At 36.4% G+C, this 15,000-nt stretch overlaps 1 protein-coding gene across 3 annotated transcripts in view; it reads left to right on the top strand.

Annotated features, from left to right (window-relative positions):
* The window catches only part of LOC115219238 (protocadherin-17), a 169,334-nt gene that overhangs the window by 108,914 nt on the left and 45,420 nt on the right, over positions 1-15,000 (top strand). The gene's annotated exons all lie outside the window — the stretch shown is intronic.

Below are 15,000 nucleotides of genomic sequence, written 5' to 3'. Positions count from 1 at the left end.
CATCCATTTGCATCAAATGACCAATTTATATAATGCATATCTTTATGTTAGTGACAAGTTGAAAACTACCTGCTTGCATGTCTGACATGTCATTTTATAAACATAGGAAAGATGACAGATAATGTTAACTTTAGTTAGGTATGAAATGCAAACAACAAAATTAAATATCATATCATATGATATTAAGTATCATATGATATGATATTTAATACATGTGTAGCTGTATTTCGTCTGCCGTTATGTTCTGAGTTCAAATTCCGCTGAGGTCGACTTTGCCTTTCATCCTTTCGGGGTGATAAATAAAGTACCAGTTTCACACTGTAGTTGATGTAATCGACTTAATCCCTTTGTCTGTCCTTGTTTGTCCCCTCATTCTTTAGCCCCTTGTGGGTAATAAAGAAACAGGTATCTCGTCTGCCGCTACGTTCTGAGTTCAAATTCTGCCGAGGTCGACTTTGCCTTTTATCCTTTCGGGGTCGATAAATAAAGTACCAGTTTCACACTGGAGTCGATGTAATCGACTTAATCCCTTTGTCTGTCCTTGTTTGTCCCCTCTATGTTTAGCCCCTTGTGGGTAATAAAGAAACAAGTATTTCGTCTGCCGCTACGTTCTGAGTTCAAATTCTGCCGAGGTCGACTTTGCCTTTCATCCTTTCGGGGTCGATAAATAAAGTACCAGTTTCACACTGGAGTCGATGTAATCGACTTAATACCTTTGTCTGTCCTTGTTTGTCCCCTCTACGTTTAGCCCCTCGTGGGTAGTAAATAAATAGATATTAAGTATCATATCTACCACTCTTCCAATTCTGCTATTCCAATCTCTATTGGAATCTTTATTGACTCATACTCTGCTGCCTTGAAAACTGATACATTACATTGAATAATGTAGTCCACAGTACACTATACTTAAAAAAAAGCAGGGTTGTCATACCTCTCTGATCATAAATCTGTTTGATTGTATCCAACCTGGGGTTAAACAATAGCCACAACCCCTGACTGACAAAGTGGTGAATTAACATCATACCTGTATAGCTTAATACTTTCAACGTCCCATCATCCATCTCTGATAGACTTGTAGCTTTCTTTACTTCTTCCCCACATGAAAGCCTTACTAATAACATTGAAACTAACCTCAATAGCTGCCTCTCCCTTCATCACTTGGTTATTTCCACTTGACTAGATTTTAACCAACTATCTTCTCTTATCTTTCTTATCTAACATTTTCTTATTGTTAGATTTTTATAACTATTTCTTTTCCCAGTCTGAATAAGTGTGTCAGTGTTTTTTTTAGACATTCTCCTCAAGGACATACTCAGTCATGTGAACATACTACTATGCAATTCACAATACATCGTCATATTAGAGAACATTAGCAGACATCTTATACACCTTGCTATATAAACCTGACATATTGCTTTCAACCAAAAGCCCTCTCTAGATTCTTATTAATGCTTCTAGCTACCACAATTTACCCACACCTTCTGGGTTCACAACTTAAGCTTTTATAATTTGTTGTTCCTCTCTAATGCATCTTATTTTCTGGCAATTATCTTTGAAGCAACATTGCCAGTCATTAATATAATAATGAAATTATTGTATTCAGTGCTCAAGTGCACCACAACTTGTCAAAAAGTGCGTATAAAGCATATGCAGTAATGTACAAATGTCTGGAAAGCGAACAGTGTATGAGTCAGATACATGCTTGTGTGTGTATGGTGGGGAGAAAATCAGGTGTAGTGTTGGCGAATCTCAGGAAGCATGGAAGTTTTGAAGGACGCAGTGCTCCGACAACTAACAACTGATGCCGGCAGTTTGTTCCATACTTCAGCAAGTCTTGGTGTGAAAAAATGTTTCCGAAAGTCATGGGAGCTGTGCTGTTTTCTGACTTTGTAAATTAAGGATGCTACCTCCTTCTTCTGTCAGACTAACCACACAAATTACACAATGTTTACAATGAAATAACAAACACACTCATTAGGGATGTCACCTTCAATTTCTACCTACGTTCACAACACTATTTGTCTACTCTCTTACTGACTGTTTTGAGCTCTGCTCCAGTCAGGGAATTATCCAATGAATTGCTATAGATTAGCCCTTAGATATCCTCTGTATTTTATTCTCATCACCTGCTCTCTTTAAATATCGGCATCATATAATATTGATTAGATTAAAACTTATAATCTCATTGTAGGATATTTTATCTTGCTTTCACTCTCTCTCGTTTTTTTTAAATTTTTTAAAGTCTTCATTTGTTTCTTAATCCTCTTCAACTCTTTCAACTTCTTTGATTTGGAATTTCTAAACAGTAATGAATGCTGAAGACCCATATTTCTTGATGGAGAGACTAGCTGTTCACAGACATTTGTCTGTTGTAGATGTTTTCATGTTTAGCAAAATCAAAACGTTTAAGGGAGATAATTCTGTCATCAACTTTGAAACTGGGAAATGACTTTTAATCAACTTAAAATTTTGTTTTCTCTGTGTAATTCCAACATTAATACTTATGGGAAAGGTGCAGATAATTCTAATATTTAGGTAATAGTTCTAATATTTAGGTAAATCAGAAACAAGCTAAAATTTTAAAATATATGAGGAAAATTTTATAGAATGTGTTTGAGATAAAAGTTTCTTTTTGTCAGCTTGTGTACATTAGTGCTGTGTCAGTAGATGTTATAAATTTTATATATTTAAAAAAGATTTATTTTTCAAGGGATTTAGGGATATGGAGTCAGAAATATGTAATTTATTGGCTTAGATATTTTTTAATGGCTTTGAAATGGAAAATCAGTGCCCTCGACCCTTTTAAAGGCCTGTAGGGATTTGAACCCCAACTGCTAGATATTCTGTTGGGATTACAAGTAAGCCACCATAGTTTCACATGATTGATCTGTAAATCGCCCAATCAGTGTGAATCTGTAGTGTGATATGGCTCCTCAAATGATCTAAAATTCAACCTCCTTTTCACCCTATAAAATCTGTTTGGCACCTATCTCTGCCTGACAGCATCAGGCATTCACACAAACCACTTTGAGCAAAAGGCAAATTACTAATATCAGATCACATCAGGCACTTGAACAGACCACCTTGAGCAAGAGATGACTTTGGACATCCACACATGATATACCACAGCTAGCCTTCTACAAGACACAGCATGGTTCTCTCCTCCCAGTTGGCAGTTATATTATCAGCATCTTTCTTTTGTAAACAGCTAAATCAGTAAATCACGTCCAGAAATAAATATGTTGAAAGTCAAAAGTTCATGAGTTGCTTCATTTATTATACATGCAACCAGCTAGACCACATAACGATGGTCTTCAACAAAACTATACTCATCCAATATCACAACCCCACAGCAATGGTAACCAAGAAACCGTGTAACAGGCCTCTGTAACCTGTGCGAGTGGACTATTCTCAGAATGGTGATCAGAGACCTGGCTCAAAGGCTTCCAACAGAGTGGACTCAGCTAAAAGCTTTCAAGGCCCAGGTGATATTAAAATGGGAGTATAGCTTTTGTAAAGCTATACATAAAGATAATCACAGATGAGAGTCTGTTGAAGTGTTGTTTATTCTTATTCTGTATCAATCATCTCCGACATGAGAGAGAATATAATCAGCTCGTAAAAAGCACCAGCCGATCGTGGCCGTTGCCAGCCTCATCTGGCCTCCATGCCAGTGGCACATAAAAAGCACCATCCGATCGTGGCCATTGCCAGCCTCGTCTGGCACCTGTGCCGGTGGCAAGCAAAAAGCACCCACTACACTCATGGAGTGGTTGGCATTAGGAAGGGCATCCAGCTGTAGAAACACTGCCAGATCAGACTGGGCCTGGTGCAGCCTTCTGGCTCCCCAGACCCCAGTTGAACTGTCCAACCCATGCTAGCATGGAAAACAGACATTAAATGACGACGATGATGATGATGATGATTTAAGTTTGGGTCTCATTTGTTACCTAACCAGGGGGTGTCTATAATTGATATTTTTAACTAGTGCTGGATTAACCACTAAGTAAAATAAGCACATGCTTAGGGCATCAAAGGAAGTAGGGACCACAACAGAAATGGTAAATGGTTTATGGCACAAAAGAAATCACTTTAAACTAGCTAAAATAATATTCGGGATGCCTTTATCTCCACTAAGTATAGATGCAGATGTGTTACCTAAGATTAATTTTGAGGACCTGATCAAAGACTTTACAATTCAAAAAAAGTAGGAGGAAACTTTTCAAATATAAATAAAGTGGAAATATACAAAAATAAGTGGAGGCACGTGGTTTAGTGGTTAGGGTGTCAGCACCATGATCGTAAGATTGTGGTTTCGATTCCTGGACCAGGCAACACGTTGTGTTCTTCAGCAAAACACTTCATTTCATGTCCACTCAGCTGGCAAAAATGAGTAACGCTGCGATGGACTGGCGTCCCGTCCAGCTGGGGAGCACATACGCCATTGAAACCAGGAAACCGGGCCCATGAGCCTGGCTAGGCTTTAAAAGGGCGCATTTGTTTATTATTATACAAAAATAAACATTATTTTCCCCTCTTACTGTTTTCTTTCATGATGAAAAATAAAAATTTATTTTATGGTTTGTTATTGTTTACATTTTGAATTACATAATCTTTTATGGGGGCACCAAAATCTTTTAAGTGCTTAGGGTCTTAAAATGGGTCTTAATCAGGCTCTGTTTCTAACCCGGTCACACCGTATTCCTGCTATTGTGGGAATAGATTAAACGTCATCTCTGCTGGATTCCCAGTAGAGCAGTCAGGAAGAACACACAGAAGAAGAAGATGCAGCCAATTCTGTCCGTTAGTTTGCTTACAAGTGTTACTCTTGAGCTGTATATTTTTTTATTCTTTTAATCTTTTGCTTGTTTCAGTGATTTGACTGCAGTCATGCTGGAGCACCACCTTAAAGGGTTTTAGTCAAAGAAATCGACCCATTCCCCTGGGTCTATTCTTTGTAAGCCTAGTACTTATTCTTTCGATATCTTTTGCTCAACTGCTAAGTTACAAGGACATAGACACACCAACATCGTTGGTCAAGCGATGGAGGGGGACAAACACAGACACAAAGACACACGCACATAAATACATACATACATACATACATACACACATACACACACACATACATACATACATACATACAAACATACACACATACATATATATATATATATGTATGTATGTATATATATACACATATATATGTATGACAGGCTTCTTTCAACGTCTGTCTGCCAAATCCATTCCCAAGGCTCTGGTTGGCCTGAGGCTATAGTAGAAGACACTTGCCCGAGGTGCCACACAGTGGGGCTGAACCTGGAGCCATGTGGTTGGGAAGCAAGCTTCTTACCACACAGCCATAACTATTTATTTTTTTGCTCAGGAGCCCAGGTGGTGGGTAAAATTAGACTCAGAGACCCAGGTCCGGGAGGATTAATCATAGAAAATATAATTCCCTGTTCTATGAAGGAGTGCTTTAAGGGTATTGTGAATGGTCTGGTTGGGGGGTCCAACCTTCTGAGTTCTTTTGCGGGGCTTAGAAAAACTGAAGGACCGCTGCAATAAGTATGTGAACCTGAGAGGGGAATATGTTAGATGAAATCATAATTAACTGATCGATCCTTCTGTATTTTCTTTTACTCAAAGCCAGGAACTTTTCAGCATCCCTTCATAGAACCTCTCAGAGTCAGATGATATATCTGACAGGTGGATACATGGTAAAGGTTCATGTGGAGTATTTTGTTGCTACATGTAGTTATCAACCACCTCACCAACAACAACACTGAACACCTTTTTGATCTCCATGTGTCTAACACACGTGGACATGCCTACAAAGTCAGAAAACAACACAGCTCCCATGACTTTCGGAAACATTTTTTCATGCTCAGAGTTGCTGAAGCATGGAACAAACTGCCTGCGTCAGTTGTTGACTGCCATGACACTGCATCCTTTAAGGCCCTCATGCTTTCCGAAATCCGCCGAAACTACACCTGATTATACATACACTTTAGATGAGTTGTAGTGCACCTGAGCACTGTACACAATGTTTTTATTATTATTATTATTATTATTATTATTATAATCTGAACCAGGGCTGGAATCCAATGGCAAAGTTCCAGCATCCTAACTCCTATTCCCTTCTCAAAGTCAATATTACCCATTGATGAATTTACCTCTAATTATCAAGAAAAACAAATTTAGCAATTGAGTCTATCATACTTACATAATATGGTTTGAATATTGATTGATTAGACCACAATATTCATAGATCACTTGCCAATATCATTTTAAGTCTCTCTCTCTCTCTCTTTTGCTGCTGCTACGATTGTTAGTCTTTACAGTCAGCTAGTAGCACTCATTCATGCATTCTTTAATATCTGTTGGCATCACATATCTTACTACTATAGATTAGTTTTATTTAATAAATAAACATTTTTAAAAGCACATATCTGCAAGTTAGATCTCTAATGAGTCATCTAACCACAGTTAGTGCCCTTGGTGCTCTCTGCAATCTAATCTCATACATTTTTTTTTTTGCAGAAGAGTGGTAATTTCAAATCATTGCATTTCTTTCACTAGATTTTTATTAGTTTTATTTTTGTATATAATTTAAGTCCTATAAGCCAAAAAGGGACCCCCCCCCTGCAGGTACTCAACCTACCAGAAATAGTAGCCACATCTCTTTCTCTCATCACCTTTTTAAAATGAATGAAGGAAGGATATATCTTATTTGTTTATTGCCCACAAGGGGCTAAACATAGAGGGGAGGACAAACAAGGACAGACAAACGGATTAAGTCGATTAAATCGACCCCAGTCCGTAACTGGTACTTAATTTATCGACCCCGAAAGGATGAAAGGCAAATTCGACCCTGGCGGAATTTGAACTCAGAACGTAACGGCAGACGAAATACCACTAGGCATTTCGCCCGGCGTGCTAACATTTCTGCCAGCTCGCAGGAAGGATATATCTGGCAATGTACTCCTTGATATACAAAGAATATTGAAGGACAGTCATCTGAGTAGTTATTTATATGACTCAGAGCAATTGGTCTGGTTAAAAAGACCTTTGAAATGTGGGTAGTCAGCTAAATGATCTGGTATAGTTCAGAGCTCCATATCTAAGGATGTGATAAACATACCACTATCAAGGTGAGGATAATTTAGATGATGTGTTGTAGACAAGAAAAATGACAAGGAAAATGAAAACACACACACACAAACATACATACCCATGTACTTACCTAAATACATACAAGCAGACAAACATACATATATGCATTCATATACATATATACATGCAAATATACACACATATAATATGTATGTTTGTATATAAACATAATTACATATATGTGACCGCATGTGTACCGTTGGCGATTTTTTTTTTCCCTGTCTCCCCTTCTCTGGATCTTTCCTTCTCCTATGTTTCCGATGAAGAGCTCCACTTGAAACGTTAAATCCTCCTTCCTTCCTGAGCGCCCAATAATACTATATTTGTTCCATGTCCTCGCGTTGTGTTTTTTTGTGCTTTCTTGTTTGGATTAACGTTATATATATATATATATATATATATATTATATTAATTTTATATATACATACACATGTATATATATATATATATATATACACATACATATACACATATTTGTATGTATATATACATATGTGTGTGCACGCACACGCGCACACAAACACTCACACACACAAACATATATTCACACATGTATGGAGGTTGGTCTCCCTTGTCAGTAAATATATAATAAGCACTTGCTTGAGGTTAAGAAGTGTTTTGACTCTTATTTCTAGCAATGCTGGTGCTGATTTGCACCCTTGGTAATTTTAGTGACGTTTATACTTGTGCCTTTTGGTTCTTAAATTGCAAATAACCACCTTAATAATTTATATGTATACATATATATATATATGTATGTATACACACACAGATATATATATCTTCTTACAACACAGGAGTGGCTGTGTGGAAAGTAGCTTGTTTACCAACCACATGGTTCTGGGTTCAGTCCCACTGCGTGGCATCTTGGGCAAGTGTCTTCTACTATAGCCTCGGGCCGACCAAAGCCTTGTGAGTGGATTTGGTAGACGGAGACTGAAAGAAGCCCGTCGTATATATATATATATATATCTATGCGTGTGTGTGTTTGTGTGTCTCTGTTTGTCCCCCTAGCATTGCTTGACAACCGATGCTGGTGTGTTTATGTCCCTGTTACTTAGCGGTTCGGCAAAAAGAGACCGATAGAATAAGTACTGGGCTTACAAAAGAATAAGTTCCGGTGTCGAGTTGCTTGATTAAAGGCGGTGCTCCAGCATGGCCGCAGTCAAATGACTGAAACAAGTAAAAGAGTAAAGAGTATATGTATGTATACACACACAGATATATATATATATATATACACTACCGTCAGAAATTAATTAGCACCCTTGATTTGCTCTTCACCCAAGGTATGTGCTGTCACCTAGTGGCCATATCTCGAACTATTGCTTTGTTGCGAGTTCACTGTTGCGCAGAACGATGACGTAACTTTGTTTGCAGAGCAGTTTGAGAGTCTACAGCTTTATGATGTTGACATAGCAGTGCAACAACTTGGAGTGCGGATGCAGACAAATCTTCCTTTGTTTAATAGATATAGGTAGCGCCTTGCGAGGACCGAAATCACACCATACTAAGTTTTTTCATCGCGTAAGACGTTTTGAACAGCTCATAGGTTAATTGATTGAACCTATTTAATGTAGAAATTTGAGAAGTGCTAATTAATTTCTGACGCAAGTGTATATATAGGTATAAAAATTATATATAAAGAAATAAGAACGTGAAATACACAAAGGGACGAACACAGAAAACAGACGGGTCATTCGAAGCCTTTAATCTTCAGTCAGAAACCGGATCATCATAGCAAACTGTTCTCCTCCTAAGCATCCTAACCAAAATTCCAAAGATTGATGCCTGGCTTCTTTAAATTATCTCCCCTTTCCTTTGAGAATCACTAACATCAGCTGCTGGATGTTTACTTTCTTTTCTCTGGCTAAGAAGAAAATTAATTTCAGTTAATTAAGAATAATAAGTTCAGGTGTGACTGTGTGGTTAAGAAGTTCCCTTTCCGACCACGTGGTTTCAGGTTCAATACCACTCTGTTTTCTAGTAGAGCTTTTTGAATGGATTTGGTAGACAGGAACTGAAAGACACCTGTTGCATATATATATGTATACTACATTATACATGCATGTGTTTATGTGTGTGTGTGTGTGTGTGTAGTACCACATATATATATTTATAGGTGCAGGTGTGGCTGTGTTGTTAGAAGCTTGCTTCCCAGCCACATGGGTCTGGGTTCAGTCTCACTGAATGGCACCTTGGGTAAGTGTCTTCTACTATTGCCTTGGGATAACCAAAGCTTTGTGAGTGGATTTGGTAGACAGAAACTGAAAGAAGCCCGTCATATGTGTGTGTGTATGTTTGTCCCCCCACCATTGCTGTTGGTGTGTTTATGTCCCTGTAACTTAGTAGTTTGGCAAAAAAGATCGATAGAATAAGCACTAGGCTTACAAAGAATAAGTCCTGGAGTTGATTTGTTCGACTAAAGGCGGTGCTCTAGCATGGCCGCAGTCAAATGACTAAAACAAGTAAAAGAATAAAAGAATATATATATATATATATATATATATATATATATATATATGCATTGGAGGATTCTTGATGGACAAATCAACCCCTATACTTTTTTAAAGTCTGGTGCTTATTTTATTGTTCCCTTTTGCTGAACCCCCAAGTCATGGAGGCTGATTGAAACAAATCAACACCAGTTGTCAAGCAGTTAGGGTGACCAACCGCAGACACAAAGACACATATACATACACACATATGTAAAATGTATACATCACACACACACACACACACACGCATTCTGATAGGTGCATTTCCCCTAAGCAATAGCCTTTTTCTTCAATAATATCAGCAGTATAGGTGCAGGAGTGGCTGTGTGGTAAGTAGCTTGCTAACCAACCACATGGTTTCGGGTTCAGTCCCACTGCGCGGCATCTTGGGCAAGTGTCTTCTGCTATAGCCCCGGGCCGACCAATGCCTTGTGAGTGGATTTGGTAGACGGAAACTGAAAGAAGCCTGTCGTATATATGTATATATATATATATATATATATATGTGTGTGTGTTTGTGTGTCTGTGTTTGTCCCCTTTAGCATTGCTTGACAACCGATGCTGGTGTGTTTACGTCCCCGTCACTTAGCGGTTCGGCAAAAGAGACCGATAGAATAAGTACTGGGCTTACAAAGAATAAGTCCCGGGGTCGATTTGCTCGACTAAAGGCGGTGCTCCAGCATGGCCACAGTCAAATGACTGAAACAAGTAAAAGAGTAAAGAGAGTATAGAGAAGAGAGACTACAGTGCATGGGCAATGACCAATCTTTCACAAAACAACCTTGCTCAAGCCTGAATACTCAAACACAATTAAATGGTCAACCCTGACTGGTCAGGAGATCACGTCTCCTGTTCATGTTCCATTGTTAGTATGGCTTCAGTGGCTTTATGCCCTTTCTAACACCAATGTACTGGCTGAATTTTATTCCGGGCAAGTATGACAGTTAAGAAATGAGTGCAAGTTTAGATATGTTTAACCCTTTAGCATTCAGATTAATTTATCAAATGCAATGCTTATTTATCCACAATTTTAAAATCAACCATGTGGTATGTAATTTATCAAATGTGATGCTTATTTATCTACAATTTTAAAATCAACCATGTGGTATGTAATTTATCAAATGTGATGCTTATTTATCTGCAATTTTTAAATCAACCATGTGGTATCTAATTTATCAAATGAAATGCTTATTTATCCACAATTTTTAAATCAAACATGTGGTATTTAATTTATCAAATGTGATGCTTATTTATCCACAATTTTAAAACTACCCATGTGGTATCTAATTTATCAAATGTAATGCTTATTTATCCACAATTTTAAAATCAACCATGTAGTATCTAATTTATCAAATGTGATGCTTATTTATCCACAATTTTAAAACTACCCATGTAGTATCTAATTTATCAAATGTAATGCTTATTTATCCACAATTTTAAAATCAACCATGTGGTATGTAATTTATCAAATGTGATGCTTATTTATCCACAATTTTAAAATCAACCATGTAGTATCTAATTTATCAAATGCAATGCTTATTTATCGACAATTTTAAAATCAACCATGTGGTATCTAATTTCTCAAATGCAATGCTTATTTATCCACAATTTTAAAACTACCCATGTAGTATCTAATTTATCAAATGTGATGCTTATTTATCCACAATTTTTAAATCAACCATGTGGTATTTAATTTAACAAATGCAATGCTTATTTATCCACAATTTTAAAATCAACCATGTAGTATCTAATTTATCAAATGCAATGCTTATTTATCGACAATTTTAAAATCAACCATGTGGTATCTAATTTCTCAAATGTAATGCTTATTTATCCACAATTTTAAAATCAACCATGTAGTATCTAATTTATCAAATGCAATGCTTATTTATCGACAATTTTAAAATCAACCATGTGGTATCTAATTTCTCAAATGCAATGCTTATTTATCCACAATTTTAAAACTACCCATGTAGTATCTAATTTATCAAATGCAATGCTTATTTATCGACAATTTTAAAATCAACCATGTGGTATCTAATTTCTCAAATGTAATGCTTATTTATCCACAATTTTAAAATCAACCATGTAGTATCTAATTTATCAAATGCAATGCTTATTTATCGACAATTTTAAATCAACCATGTGGTATCTAATTTCTCAAATGCAATGCTTATTTATCCACAATTTTAAAACTACCCATGTAGTATCTAATTTATCAAATGTGATGCTTATTTATCCACAATTTTTAAATCAACCATGTGGTATTTAATTTATCAAATGCAATGCTTATTTATCCACAATTTTTAAATCAACCATGTAGTATCTAATTTATCAAATGCAATGCTTATTTATCGACAATTTTAAAATCAACCATGTGGTATCTAATTTCTCAAATGTAATGCTTATTTATCCACAATTTTAAAATCAACCATGTAGTATCTAATTTATCAAATGCATGCTTATTTATCGACAATTTTAAAATCAACCATGTGGTATCTAATTTCTCAAATGTAATGCTTATTTATCCACAATTTTAAAATCAACCATGTAGTATCTAATTTATCAAATGCAATGCTTATTTATCGACAATTTTAAAATCAACCATGTGGTATCTAATTTCTCAAATGCAATGCTTATTTATCCACAATTTTAAAACTACCCATGTAGTATCTAATTTATCAAATGTGATGCTTATTTATCCACAATTTTTAAATCAACCATGTGGTATTTAATTTATCAAATGCAATGCTTATTTATCCACAATTTTAAAATCAACCATGTAGTATCTAATTTATCAAATGCAATGCTTATTTATCGACAATTTTAAAATCAACCATGTGGTATCTAATTTCTCAAATGCAATGCTTATTTATCCACAATTTTAAAACTACCCATGTAGTATCTAATTTATCAAATGTGATGCTTATTTATCCACAATTTTTAAATCAACCATGTAGTATTTCCTAGCTTCAAGATTTTGAAGATGTGATTGTTTTTTTTTTAGAATGACATTGAAGGGTAGATATGAGAAGCTGGATCTAGTTAGTTTTGATATAAAACAGGTAGAATATTTGGGTTGGATATGGCCAGATTAAATACTAAAAGGTTAAGACAACTGTACAGATATGGTCATGTGATTAAGGTATGTGGAGAGGTATGGCTATATCTTTAACATATGTGCTCAGGTATAGCCATGAGGTTTTTCTGATATGCAAGTAGGTATGGCTGTATCTTTCAGATATTTGTGCTGGCTATAGGTGAGTAGTTAAGATGGACAGGACCATCATTAACCGTTCAGCATTTAAACCAGTCATATCTGGTCCAAAAAAATCCTACCTATTTTATGTTCAAACCAGCCAGATCCAGGCTCTCACACTTACCCAACAATGTCTTTATATATATATATATATATATATATATATATATATATATATACACACATACAAGGAATAAGAAGAGTTTAGACCACTGGTGATCTAAACTAGTCTATGCTGTCTGAGTGCTCCAATTGATAAGCTACTAGCATCGAAGTTCACAACAGGGGCTGGTGTTGAGGATCCTTAGCCTACTTCTGAGTCAGTAGGTATAAATAAGGAAGAGGAAATCAAAATCAAGGGTATATATATATATATATATCTCTTTGATTTTGATTTTGCTCAACATTTTAAAACCGTTGTAATACTTACAATGTTTAATAAAATGATGTAGCGTGAAACGATCGTACCAAATTACCGAAGATATTCTTGTTGCTTATTTTGATTATAATCACCCCATGGATTTATATGGATAACATCATACAAAATTCTGGTGCATCTAACTTAAGTACCATATTCATTTGAATCTAAATTTTATATATATATATATATAAAACCATCCTGTTGACACTGTGAAGTGGTTGGCATTTGGAAGAGCATCCAGCTGTAAAAACCATGCCAAAAACTGACCTCACCTATGCTGGTGCCACGTAAAAAGCACTGAGTCCACTCTATGGAGTGGCTGATATTAGGAAGGGCATCCAGTTGTAAAAACCATACCAAAACAGACACAGTGGCTCCTGTCAAACTGCCATGCCCATGACGGCATGGAAGATGGACGTTAAAAGATGATGATGATGATGATATATATATATGTAGCCCTACATCCTGTCATTATCATTTAGTGTCTGTTTTCGTTGCTGGCATGGATTGATTATACATATATATATATATTATATATATATATATATATATATATATATAGGACACAAATTCATCTTAGAGAATAATTTCTTCACCTTCAACAACAAATTCTACAGACAGAAATCAGGGACGGCAATGGGAACGAAAACAGCTCCCACTTACGCCAACTTAGTCATGGGATACCTGGAAATCACCCTCTATAATAACGTTCTTAACCAATTTGGCACCACTCTCCACACACACATAGAGAAGAACTGGAAGAGATATCTTGATGACTGCTTCATCCTTTGGCCCGAAACCGTCGAGAAGCTTAACGAATTTCACACTCTTATAAATGGGCTCAACACAAACATTATTTTCACAATGGAATACAGCCCTCAACAAATTCCCTTCCTCGACATCCTCATTAAAATTCACAACAAAAAAATAGAAACAGACATATACTACAAGCCCACAGACTCCAAGCAATACCTCCCTTTCAATTCATGCCACCCTAGACACGTTAAAATTAACATTCCCTACAACTTAGCCAAGAGAATTTGCACTATAGTCTCCAATAAAAACACCCGTCTCTTACGTCTACAAGAACTCAAGGGCACATTAACAAGCAGGGATTACCCCATGTCACTAATTGACAATGGGATCCAACGCGCCCTAAAACTCAGCACGCAGGAACTTAGACGCCCTAAACCTGTTACATCGAAACCCCATACTCTACCATACATCTCTACACACAACCCCCTCAACAATGAAGCTTTTGACACCATCCTCCAGAACATTCCTGTATTACAAAAGGACCATAGAATGAACCAAATCCTCCTAACACACGAAATCATAAAGAGCAAAAGGCAACCCAAATCATTGAAAACCATCCTAACAAATGCCAAAGTACTGCCAACCACAACAACTAAACCCACAGTAAACAAATGCAATAGACCCAACTGTGGTATATGCATCAACCTAATAGAAGGTCCGAAATTCCTTTTTAAACAAGGACGTTTCACAGTAAAACACAACTTCACATGCGCATCAGAAAACCTAGTATATGTCTTAACTTGCTCGGGCTGTAATGAAACTACATAGGCCAAACAAAAATAGCCTCCGCCAACGCATGACTGTCCACAGATCCCAATAAAAATACAGGA

This window comes from Octopus sinensis, linkage group LG14 (assembly GCF_006345805.1).
Source record: "Octopus sinensis linkage group LG14, ASM634580v1, whole genome shotgun sequence".
Classification (NCBI taxonomy): domain Eukaryota; kingdom Metazoa; phylum Mollusca; class Cephalopoda; order Octopoda; family Octopodidae; genus Octopus; species Octopus sinensis.
Note: the sequence above shows the minus strand (reverse complement) of the source record. Positions and strands in the feature narration are given on the sequence as shown.